General features: G+C 46.1%; 1 protein-coding gene across 2 annotated transcripts in view; it reads right to left on the bottom strand.

Moving 5' to 3' along the window:
- Window positions 1-11333, bottom strand: part of PLXNA4 (plexin A4) — a 597539-nt gene extending 586206 nt beyond the window's left edge. For both annotated transcript variants that reach the window (XM_089527462.1, XM_089527463.1), the window contains exon 1: window positions 11272-11333. The gene's annotated coding sequence lies outside the window, so the exon portion shown is untranslated. The remainder of the gene's footprint in view (window positions 1-11271) is intronic.
- Between the last annotated feature and the right edge of the window lie 1374 nt (window positions 11334-12707).

The raw sequence follows: 12707 nt of genomic DNA, 5'->3' as shown, positions 1-12707 counted from the left end.
TCTTTCTTTTTCCTTTTTTGGCCATTGTGCAACAGACACATTCAGTTCATGTTTGCCTAAGAACAGTCCCACAATTGTTTTTTGTGGGGTTTTCAGGCTATGTGGCCATATACATGCAAATCACTCCTCCTTTCCCAGGGTGACACAGTGTGTGTGTGTGTGTGTGTGTGTGTATACACACACACCCAACTCTTTTCCAGGCAAGCATTCTCTGAAGATGCCAGCCATAGATGCTGGTGAAACATCAGGAATAAACTCTTCTAGAACATGGCCACATAGCCCGAAAAAAGCACAAAAAACTATGGATGCCAACCATGAAAGCCTTCAAGTTTACAATCCGTAAGCCAATTGTCCCCAACAAGATGGCTACTCATTTTACCAACCTACGAAAGGATGGTTCCAGGTTTTGCTAGCTTTAAAGGAACTAGCCAGGTTTCGAAATGGAGTTCAGCTCACTGGACAGCTCCTTGAAAGCCTGCAATTAAACCTGGAATAAATTCACCACTTCCCTGCCATGGGAGCCCACAGCCACTTCCAGAAGTGCATTCAAACATAAAATCATAGATTTGGAAGAGACCACAAGGGCCATCCAGACCAACCCCATTCTGTCATGCAAAGAATCCCCAACAGATGGCCCTCCAGCCTCTGTTTAAAAACCTCCAAAGAAAGAAACTCTACTACATTTCGAAGGAGCACATTCCAATGTCTAAAAGCTCTTACTGTCAGGAAACCCAGAGCAGACTCACTGCCCCACTGACATGGAAGTCCCTAGTCATCCCTGCTCTAACCACTGAACCTACAACCCATCATGTAATCCCCCTAGACAGAAATAATCACATGTGAGACCTCCTCTTTTCCTCAAACTGCCTGTCTGTCTCCTACCCACCTGTATTGCTCAGACCAACTGAATTAAAAGTTGGCCATGCACTGATAAAAAAAAAACAACCAAGGAAATAACAGGATTTTGCTTAAATACCGTGGAGAATCCCTGTGCAGACAATTCTAGCTCAAAATCCCAACCATGTCTTTGTGTATCACTATGTATTATCAGGGTGGATGATGGATGCAGTGCCCTGATATAGCTTGGAAAACACCCTATTTTGAATCAGAATGTCTGCTTCCTCCAACCAGAATGGTTAGCAGTCAATGGTTTAACCAAAAGCCAGTGTGGTATAGTGATTTGCATTATGACTAGGAAGAGCAAGGTTTGAATCCCTGCTCAGCCATGGAAACATACTGGGTGAACTTTGGCAAGTCACACTTTCTCAGCCTCAGAGGAAGGCAACTGCAAACTTCCTCAGACTAAATCTTGCTAGGAAAACCCTATGATAGTGTTGCCCTAGAATCGCCATAGTTGAGAAACGACTTGAAGGCACACATAACAACACAACAGCAATCGTTCAGGAGATTATGGCAATTGTAGAGGAGTTTTTTAAAGGAACTTTTCCAAGCTGTGTCATGTATATTGATAAACATTTTGGATGTGGATATGAATTTGGTTACGGGAGGCAAACATGTGTGCAAGATGGAGACCAGATTAATCTTGCAGAAAAAATGAAGGGGGCCATAATAGCTACAATGCACTTTGTGTACTTATATGCTCAGTAACAGACTGTTACAATCTGAGGTGCTCTTCAGGACATTCCTCATAGCTAAACCCCAGAAAAAGTCCACAAAAGCCAAGCAGAAGCATTGCTACTTGATCACATATGCATTCCTGCTTTTTTCATCCTTGCAGAAGCAGGTCTTTTGCAAGGTCCATGGGTCTTAATTGTCCACTGAAGCCCAAACGACAACCAGGATATCTCAGAACAATGCACCATTGCTGGCAAAACCAGTTTTCCTTCCAGTTATCCTGAGAAATGCAGGTGAGTAATGCGGAGGGGAATCAAGGAATGTGGGGGGAGATGATGGGGAACGTTATCATTCCTCCTGCTTAAAAATGTTGCAGTGGTTTGATCCAGAGAGTCTTGACTCTGCTATGTTGTTGAAATAGTATATATATTTCCAATGAAAGAGGAAAGGAGACATAGACTTGGGGTTCAGATGCCAGCTTCATTTTAACCAGCCATGGCCTGATCATCACTTCTCTTTCCATTTCCCACCTCCCTGAAATAATAATTCCTGCAGAATTAGCATGGGGCACCAAGCAATGGCATCAAGTTTACAGAGCCATGGGTGAACACATGAAGCTATGCAGCATAATCCAAGGCCCATGTGCCATAATCAATGGGTCATTTGTTGTACATTGGTGCCAACAATTCAACTCTGCCTTATGGTGACCTTATGGGAGACCTCCAATAGCCCGGCTCAAGTCTTGCAAACTCAGGCCAGCCATAGCTTTCTTGAATGAGTCTGTCCACCTGTGATACAGTCTTCCTCTTTTCCTCCTTCCTTCTACTTTAACTAAGCATTACCATCTTTTCTAATGAGTTATCCCATCTCACAATATATCCAAATGACAACAGCTTCATATTTTGGGGGTGATTTGGTTTTTAGTCAGCTATTAAGACCCATTAGCTTTACAAAATACCTGTTCCTGTAAGGCTGAAAACAACCAGAATAGGCCTTTTATTAGGTAACAACACTGCTGTCTGGCTTTCTGGACATTCCCTGGGATGTAGCTGAGAGAAATTGTCCTGAGGGACACCACCAGATTCGGGTTTCAGGCTTGGTTTGTTCTTGAAACAACTCATTTGTCTTTTTGGCAGTTCACTCTAGCCACAGAACCCTCCTCCAAAACCACCGTTCAAATGAGTTGGTTTCTTCCTCTCAGGGTCCTTCACTGACCGGCTTTCATAGCCAAACATAGAAATCTGAAATCTTTTGGCATGCATAAGCCTGACTTTGATATTCAATGATACATTTTTGGCCATTTCAGTGGATCTTGCCCATCACTCCACCTCCAAATAAATGTGCATCACAGCAGTTCTCAATAGCTCTTCACAGTTTCAGATCCAACTGCCTGGGATTCTTTATAGCAGGGTTTGGGAACCATGTGCCCCTACACATGTTGCTGGATTGCGACTCCCAACAATAGCAATAGCAAGTACATTTCTATACCGCTTTTCAGTGCACTTAAGCACTCCTTAAGTGGTTTACAATGTGTAAGCTAACTGCCCTCAACAAGCTGGGTATTCATTTTAGCGACCTATAGAAGGATGCATGCCTGAGTTGAGCCTGAGCCCTTGGCTGGCATTGAACTCACAGCCTTGTGGTTTGTGAGTGAGTGGCTGCAGTACAGGCATTTAACCGCTGCCCCACCAGGGCTCTCTTGCCTCTGTAGCCAATAGTAAAGGGTGCTGGGGATTCCAGCCCAACAGCTTTCAAGGGTCATACAATACGATCCCCATCCCTGCTTCAAAGTCAGGTGTGGGGTCCCTGTAACCTTCCAGATGTGCTTCAACTACAACTCCCACCCAGTGCTTGGGGAAGTTACTTGGTTAGACAACAACTCCCAGAATCAAACAACTAACAGACTTTCACTCATTTAAAGTTTGGACTCATAGAATCATAGAGTTGGAAGAGACTCCAAGGGCCTTGTAGTCCAACCCATACACAATCAAAACACAAGCCAACCTCTGTTTAAAAACCACTCCACCACTCTCCAAGGCAGTATATCCCACTTTCAAATGGTGCTTACTGTCAGAAAGCCCAGAGCAGATTCACTGCTCCACCAACACAGAAGTCACCAGGTACCCCTGCTCTAACCACTGAACCTACAGCCCACAATGTAATCCCTCTAGACAGAAATAATCACAATAGCATCACCTTGATAGGCACTAATGCACTGCCAATTCTCATACAAACCACTCTCAGATACGTTTTTCCCCCCTTATAGGCTTTTTGTGCTTTTGCAGAAAATGTTATCTGTTATTATTAGTTTTAAAGGAACTATCAAAGGAAAAGGGGGAGAAGTCACCCTGCAGCAATTGCTTGGGGGGCTTCAACATACATCCAGACAAGAAACCTCCTCTTCAACCCGAGTCCAAGAGCAGCTAATACAGAGATGAGGCTTAGCAAGCCTCAAGGAAAGTCTTCGGCTGCGTCTGGAGCGTTGCATTCCTACCCAAAGCATGTGCTGATCCACGTTTAGATCACTTTCCCTTGTCTACATAATTTAGGGACATATGCCTGGAAACAGAAAAGTGGAACATCAACAGACATGTTTCCATTGCAGCTTAGCATACAGACATACACTCACATTGCCAGCACTGAAAGCACATGCAGAGACAATCCAGCTCTGGATCCTCATCACTTGCAAAGAAACAGGAACATGGATGGGAGGCGGAGAGCATTTTTCTCTATATAAAGAAGATGTGTGGCTAAAGTTGAATTAGTCAACGGCTTGTGACCCTGTACAGGGAAACTAGGTCAGCTCAAGACATTGTGCTGCCTGAAGCAATGCAGCAAACAGCGCCCCCTAGCTACCCACAAGTCAAAGTGCATCATCCCCAAAGCCAGCCAAGTTATTCCGGCACATAAGGCAGACAATCCCACATGTGCCTCTTTCCTTCCCAACTTATAACAACAAGAAATTGCTATCCTCCAAATTCAGCCCCCTGAGGCAGCCACCTCACCCCATCTAATGTTAGGGGCAGCTTCAGCTGCTGGATAGAGGGCACTGTGACATCTCTGTGGCTCTCTGCATGGAAAGATATGGCAGCCCTGCTCCTTCTCAACGCAAAGAGTGAGCCTGGTTTGCTCCTTTTGCAGAGGTCCCTGTTTGATGCATCTGCACTGTAGCATTCATGCAGTTTGATGACCCTGGCCACTTTAATTGACCCTGGTGACCCTGGCCCTGCCATGACTCATTGCTATAGCACGGGAACATGGATGGGAGAGCAAGAGCATTGTTCTCTATATAAATTTAGAATTTAAAAAATATATATTTAGCCTTCTCTCTCAGTGAGCTCTGGTACAAAAATGAACTAAGAATCCCAGGATTCAATAAGATGGAGCCATGACAGTTAAAGCAGTGTCAAACTGGATTATTTCTGCAGTACAGATGTGTTACCCTTCACTTTTCCCATAGCCACAAGTGGATGCAAAGTGCTTCCCTAGCCAAAAGTATAGGCAGCACACAAGGGGTCTTTCTAGGGATAGGGATTGCTGAACTTGCTCCCTGGCCTTTGGTGATCAAAAGCAGAAAGAATCATAGAGTTGGAAGAGACCCCAACAACCACCCAGTCCAACCCCATTCTACCATGCAGGAATAGACAATCAAAGCACTCCCAACAGATGGCCATCCAGCCTCTGTTTAAAACCCTCCAAAGGAGACTCCACCACTCTCTGAGGCACTGTCATCTACTGTCATTCTTACTGGAAACAAGGACTGGAAACATCCAGTGGATGTGCTGTAGTAACAAAGCGAGAAAGTCTGAAAAACGTGCTCAGTTGCTAGACATAAGATTTGGAGACATTCGTAGGAATCACAGATGACCCTGGGCTGCTGCCACACTGCGGAATTAATGCAGTTTAATTTTCCTGGCTCCATCCTATGTAATCCTGGGATCTGTAATATGCTGTGGCTCCAGAGCTCTCTGACAAACACTAAATATCTCACAAAACTACAAATCACAGATTTCCATAGCATTGAGCCATGGCAGTCAAAGCGGTGTCCAAGTGCCTTAATTCTGCAGTGCAGATGGATTTGACTCCCTGCTCAGCCATGAAAGCCCACAGGGTGGCCCTGGGCAAGTCAGACTCTCAGCCTCAGAGGATGGCAATGGACCAATCCCCTCTGAAGAAGCTTGCCAAGAAAACCCCATGACCTTAGGGTCTCCATAAATCAGAAACTACTTGAAGGCACACAACACACACACAGAAGGATGCAGCCTTTGTTTCTTTTCTACATCACTTTCGTGACCAACACCGCTAAGAAACAGAACTTGAGAAAGTTACCTTGGGGGACTATAACTCCCAGAGTCCACCAGTTAGTGTAGCCAGGAAAAGTGAAAGCTGAAGTTTCCACAAACTAAGTTTGTCCAAGTGCTGTCAAAGAGTCCCCATGTCCATGTGCTCAGGGCTAGGTGCACACTGCATGCTGCCAGTATGTGTGTGTGCGTGTGTGTGTGTGAAACCATCCCCTCCAACCTGTCCCCCATCTCAAATCCTCCCTTCCTGCATAAAGGCTTAAAGCAAAACAATGCAAACAGATTTTTCTTTAAATTTCTCGCAGTACAAAAGGTTCCCCAGGTAAAAACAGCCTCTGTTGCAGAATTTACAGCCCTTGGGCCCTTAAAATGATGAGACACAGATTATAAATATCCACTGAAGAAAATACATATATGCTTGATCCAGTGTGGTGTAGTGGCTTGAGTGTTGGATCAGGACATCGAAAGCCAGGGTTCAATTCCTAGCTCAGCCATAAAATCCACTGGGTGACTTTGGGCAAGTCACATACTCTCAGCCTCAGGTGAAGACAACCGCAAACCTCTTCTGAACAAACCTTGCCAAGAAAACCCCATGATAGGTTTGCCTTAGAGTTGTCATGAGTCAGGAATGACTTGAAGGTACACAAGAACAACTACAACAACAAGCATTATCTGGATAAAGCAAGGCGGATTTGAACACACTGACTTCAATGGAGAAATAAAGCACACTTTTTAAAATCTTAAAGCAATGGGGTTTAAAGGGGCATAACTGTATGCCACATTGTTGCCTCCTTGTTTCTGGAGCGTCACATATCAGCTTTCTATTTTCACAACAGATGCCCATCTTAGAGCCACATCTGACATGTATTGAAGTAACCTGTATTCATTTACAAGCATGGGGAAGGAAAGCACTCTTCACATGCTCAATGGCACATCTCTTCATTTTTCCATTCCTCCTAAACTGTGTATGGAGTTTATCACACTGGAGCTAATTTCAGCATTAAAGAGAGATTAAAGCACATTTAAAGCATCCTGCAAATAAAGCAAAAATGGCGAGTAATTGCATGAATGATTATCACACGCAATTGCGCAAATAAAGTGATATCACAAATGCATCGTCATTGAAATTCCAAAAGTAAAAAGATGTGTGTTAATGCTATTGTTTTCACCAGTTGATTTTAACTGTTTTCAAATTTTTACTGTAAAGTTTCTTAAAATGTTTTTATCTTGCCAGCCAAAAATGAAATGAATAAAAATAAAATCAATCAATCAATCCAATACAAGATGGAGATAACAGGGGACAGGAGACAGGGGGGGAAGCTCAACCCATCCTTTTCATGTTGAGGCAGAATGGTGACCGGACGGAGAGGCCTTGGCAAGTTTACTCATCTAAACTGATTCCAATACAATGGTTTGATTTCAGCAATATCCCAGAAGGGATGGATTCACGAGATCCATACAGAGAAAGCATCATTTACAAGTCTTCTCTACCTTTCACTCTTCTCCCTTGCTGCTTTCCTCTTACAATCCAAATGTACATTTGCAAACGCCTTGGGGCAGGGACCTGGATGTTTTATCCTCAGCATCCTCACTGCCCTGTGCATTTGGCACTTGATCAAATCCTAATACAGCCCAATGCAGGCTCAAATGGGATTTGGACAGAGGGAAAACTTGACAGGAACCTTAATCTGAGGATGTGGTGTATTCTTCCTAGTTCTACACAGATTCTGGGACTCCATTGGAACCCTCTCTTCCTTTTTAACTGATGCTGTTTATTAACTGTTGTTGCTTCCTGCCTCAATCCATAGGGAAAGGCAGGTAAAAAAACTATTATTATTATTATTATTATTATTATTATTATTATTATTATTATTATTATCCAAATGCATCTCAGGAAATAGACCTAAGTCTGCAAAAGCTCACGCTGCCAACTTATCTCTTTCAGTTAGTCTCCAAGGTGCTACAAGATCTCTCTGCATACCGATTCTATAAACTAACACGGCTATATCTTTGAATTCTATTATTATTATTATTATTCCTCTGCCTCCCACTGGCAACATGGATTGTTCCACCAATCATTCTTCTTATCTCTCCCCTAGCTCCTTCCTAGCACTTTCAGCTCTCCCTCCGTAAAATGGGCCCAGCAGAAGCCTCCCTTACAGAGTTGTGGGGAGACAATAACTGAGACAGTCACTAGGAGTGCTAGCTAGTCTTTTCCTCACTTCCCATGGACTCCTCCTAAAACCACCCCAAAATGCATAGCATCTCTTATGCCAAACTGAAAGAGTCCTATGAGACTACAAAGCCTGGTGCATTTCCAGGTGCATCACAAGCTTTGAGACCACAGTCATAGAGTCCAAAAAGATACCTCCAAGGATCATCCATCCCAACCCCATTCTGTCATGCAGGAAGCCACAACAGCCTGATCTAGGAAGATGGCATGGGTCCATTTGGGTAAAATGTCCTTTGCATAGGAAATAGTCATAACCCTGGGCATGCAGAGCACATCTGTCTGCCACCCACCCTTTTAACCAGCCAAAACTGCAAAATGAAAGGGGAAAAAATGTCTAGCCACTGCAAAATCAGTCCCTGGAAAGATAGAAAGATTTGACACTATCCGAAAAGGACACTGTCTCTGGTTCCAGAACCTGAACGTCTAAACTCTGATCCATGGGGAGAGAGATGAATTCTGCACATGCCTAGGAGTGCTTTCGAACCACCCCCAGCCCTGTTGCCAAGGGTTCAATTCCCAGCTGGGAAAAGAGAGGGGAGGATTGGAGTAAACAGAGTCTCCCTGCTCAGGGATGGGGGATATCAGGATTTGAATGGGGATCCCAAGCAACAGAGAAAGTCATCATCTTGGATGAGAAGGAGGGAGAAAAGGATGGATGGAGCAAAAGAGAGAAGGAGGGGAGCCTATCCCTCATGCTCCCTTCTTGGGAAGTTCATCAAAAGATGATTGATTCATTCATTCATTCTTAGGGAGAGGAAATTGAGAGTTGCTCTTTTCAACAGAACCCAAATCTCCCATCTGAAGGGTCCCCCCCCCTTTTTTTTTTTCCTTCCTGGCCAATGGACGTCAGCCGAGAAAGGCTGGATGCCATGCCATGGCACCTTCTCATCCCTGGCGACCTGCCTCTCCGCCTGGGCTGGCAAGTTGGGGTCCCTTTGTCTGTCTTGGGGGGGCATCTTCCCCCATCCCAGCACAAAGGCTTTGGAGGATGTGCATCTAAGAAGAGGGAGAACCTTTCTTCTTCTTCTAAAAGCCACCCTTCCCTAGGAAAAATAAAAACCACATGCTTGGCGATGCCAAGTTGGGTGCCCCAGCCTCACCCTGCTCCTGGCTGGCACCCTCCAGGAAACTTGTCTGCAAAAAAGATGCTCAGGGTGAAAAGAGGAATGGAAAAGAGCAGGGAAGAAAAATAGGAAAGGGGAATTATCATCTTTTAGGAAGGCTGGAACAAGCTGGACCACAAGCCAAGTGCCACACTGGAATGGGCGGACCCCAAATATCAGTTTCTCCCAAACCATGGGAGGGGGGCAAAAACACCCACCTTGAACTCCTGGCTTCTTCATTTCCAGCCAGCCTCACTTAGAGCCAGCAGCATCTCATTCTTTGCAATAGGATGTTATTCCACAGCTCTTCCCTCCTTGTACTTTGGACACAGAGGGGGCTGGCTTTTTAATTGGGGGGGGGGGTTAAAGCTAGCAGGCAAAGGTTCTTCCCTTAATCCACTAGTGCTGGACATAGGGGGCTTGGCTTTATTTATGGGGGGTTAAATCTAGCTGGAAAAGGCTTTTGCTTTTTTATGGGGGGAGGGTTAAAGCTAGCAGGGAAAGGCTCTTGCCTTAACTAACTAGTGTTAAACATAAGGGTCTTGGGTTTTTTATTGGGGGGCATTTAAATCTAGCAGGGAAAAGCCCATGCTTTAACCAAGCTTCACTAGTGTTGGAGATGGGGGGGGGTGGCTTTTTATGAGGAGGGGGCTAAAACTCTCAGAGAAAGGCTCTTGCTTTAACCAACCTCCACCAGTGCTGGACATAGGAGGCTTGGCTTTATTTATGGGGAGGGGGGGTTAAAGCTAGCAGGGAAAGGCTCTTGCCTTAACTAACTGGTGATAGACATAGGGGGCTTGGCTTTTGGGGGGGGGTTAAATCTAGCTGGGGAAAGCTCATGCCTTAAAACTAGTCCTGGACATAGGGGGCTTGGTTTTTTAAAAAAAAATGGGGGTGGGTGAAAACTACCAGAGGAAGGCTCTTGCTTTAACCAAACCTCACTAGTGCTGGACATAGGGGGCTTTGCTTTTTTTAGGGGGGGGGGGTTAAATCTAGCTGGGAAAGGCTCTTGCTTTCACTAACTGGTGTTAGAGATCGGGGTCTTGGCTTTTTTAATGGGGGGTTTAAACCTACCTTGGGAAAGCTCATGCCTTAAGCAACCTCCACTAGTGCTGGACATAAGGGTCTTGGCTTTTTCCTTATGTGGGGGTTAAAGCTAGCTGGGGAAGGCTCTTGCCTAGAACAACTATCCCTATAGGGGCTTGGCTTTTTTATTGGGGGGGGGCTAACTCTAGCGGAGAGAAGCTCATGCCTTAACCAAGCTCCACTAGTGTTGGACATCGGGGGCTTTTTTAATGGGGGTGGGTGAAAACTATCAGGGAAAGGCTCTTGCCTTAACCAACTGGTGTTGCACAAGGGGCTTGGCGTTTTATTTTATGGGGGGGGGGGTGTAAATCCAGCTGGGAAAGGCTCTTCTGTCTTCTTCCCTTACCCCACCTCCTCTCCCCCCTCCATTGAAGTTCATATTGGGATCTTTTTCAACCTAACCCAGCCAGGTTAAGGTGGGGGGGGGGAGGTGAAGGTATGGCAGCAAGACTTCTCTGCCCCCTCCTTCCCCAACTCTCCCATCAGGGGGCAGGTGTGTGTGTGTGCGTGTGCAACCTGGTCTCACACACACACTCCTTGGAGAAGGGATGCTTTCTGAACCTGGGGGGGGGGCTGTTCTTACCTGGCAAGCTTTGGGGAGCTTCCCCTTCCTCCCCTTCCTTGCCTTTTCCCTGCTTCCCTGCAACCTTTGCTCAGAGTCCGGGCGCCGCATTGACACTGCAGATGGTGTCTCCGGGTGTGTGAGTGTGAGTGTGTCTCTGTGTGTGTAGAGTAGACACCCAGATTCACACACATCTAGTGTGGGTCTGTGTGCAGGCAGATCGCTTAGCCATTGCCCTGCCTCGACTCTCATCCCTTTGCATGGATGCATGCATTGCAAAAAAAAGAACAAAACCATGCATGCACTATCTTATTTTATTCCCCAAATACAAAACCCTGCGTGCCTTTTCCAAAAAGAAATATATATCTTTTTTAAAAATCTCATTTATTTATTTATTTAAATATTCCTTACCTCTGCGCAGCTTGGGCTGAATGGCTCTTCTCTTCTCTTCCTTCCTTCTCTCTTCTTCCTTTTGCAAAAAATAATGAAAAGGGCTGGAAAGCACCTCCGAAAGAAGCCAGGTGTAGCCTTGCAAAAAAAAAAAAAAAGGGGGGGGGGGATAATGGCAAATAGTAAGGAATGGACAGAGAGAAGAGAGAGAGCAGGATCTCCTCCTCCTCCTCCTCCTGGGGCTTGTGCCGGGTGCCTGCTTGCCAGCCTTTGCCCGCCTGCTTCCCTGGCTCCTTGGCTGCTGCTGCTGCTGCTGCTGCTGCGGCACAGAAGCCGCCCTCGAGGGCTCCTCCTCGGCTTGGAGCCTGCCTTCTTCTCCTTCTTCTTCCTCGCCGCCGCCGCCCGAAAAGGAAGAGCCAGCGGAGCGGAGCGGCGGCGATGAGGAGGAGGAGGAGGAGGAGGGGGGGAAGCGGCTTCGCCTTGTCTGCCGCCGACCTCCTGGCTGGGCTTTAAGGCTGGCACCGATCTCTCTCGCGCAGCATCATTATGGAAGTGGGGGGGGGGGGGTGAGAAGGAGGTCTGGAGCCAGCCAAGCTCCACCCAAGAAGGGAGCCTCAAGGATTGCCAGCCCCTTTGCAACGCCTTAAAAAGAATATAGATAGTCTATATCTATGTAATTCTTGGTTGCCTCTTTTTCCACGGAAAGGTCCCTTCGCCCCCCCCCCTCAATATCTGTGTATCAAAAGGCTCTTAACAACCACCAAAGAAGAGCCAAGGGTCCCTCTTCGTGCCTCCTCCTCCTCTTCCTCGGATTTCTTCCTCTACTTGTTTAATTCTTCGCCCAGTTCTGTAGGATGATGGTGGTGGTGGTGGTGAGAGGGGTGGTGATGGTGATGGTGATTTCAGATTTCTTCCTCTCCTGGCTTAATGCTTCGCCCAGTTCTGTAGGATGGTGGTGATGATGGTGATGGTGAAGATGCTGGTGGTGATGATGTTTCTCTTCTGATCTCTTCCTCTCCTTGCTTAATTCTTCACCCAGTTCTGTAGGATGATGTTGATGTTGGTAGTGCTGATGGAGAGGGTGGCGATTTCGGATTCTTTCTTCTCCTTTCTCGATCCTTCTTCACCCAGTTCTGTAGGATGATGGAGATGATGGTGATGGAGATGGTGGAGATTTCGGATGTCTTCCTCTCCTTTCTCGATTCTTAGGATGGTGATACTAAGGATGGTGGTGCTGCTGGTGGCGATGTCTCTTCTGATTTCTTCCCCTCCTTTAACTCTTCACCCAGTTCTGTGGGAGGATGGTGATGATAGTGGTGATGATGGTGGCGGTTTCTCTTCTGACTTCTTGCTCTCCCTTTTTAAATTCTTCACCCAGCTCTGTAGGATGATGATAATGAGGAAGAGGAGGAGGAGGGTGGTGGGCTCTGTGGAAAGGCGCTGCCTTGAGGGCTCTC

The sequence above is a fragment of the Sceloporus occidentalis genome, unplaced genomic scaffold, assembly GCF_023333645.1.
Source record: "Sceloporus occidentalis isolate IW3139 unplaced genomic scaffold, rSceOcc1.0.p SCAF_5, whole genome shotgun sequence".
NCBI lineage: Eukaryota > Metazoa > Chordata > Lepidosauria > Squamata > Phrynosomatidae > Sceloporus > Sceloporus occidentalis.
Note: the sequence above shows the minus strand (reverse complement) of the source record. Positions and strands in the feature narration are given on the sequence as shown.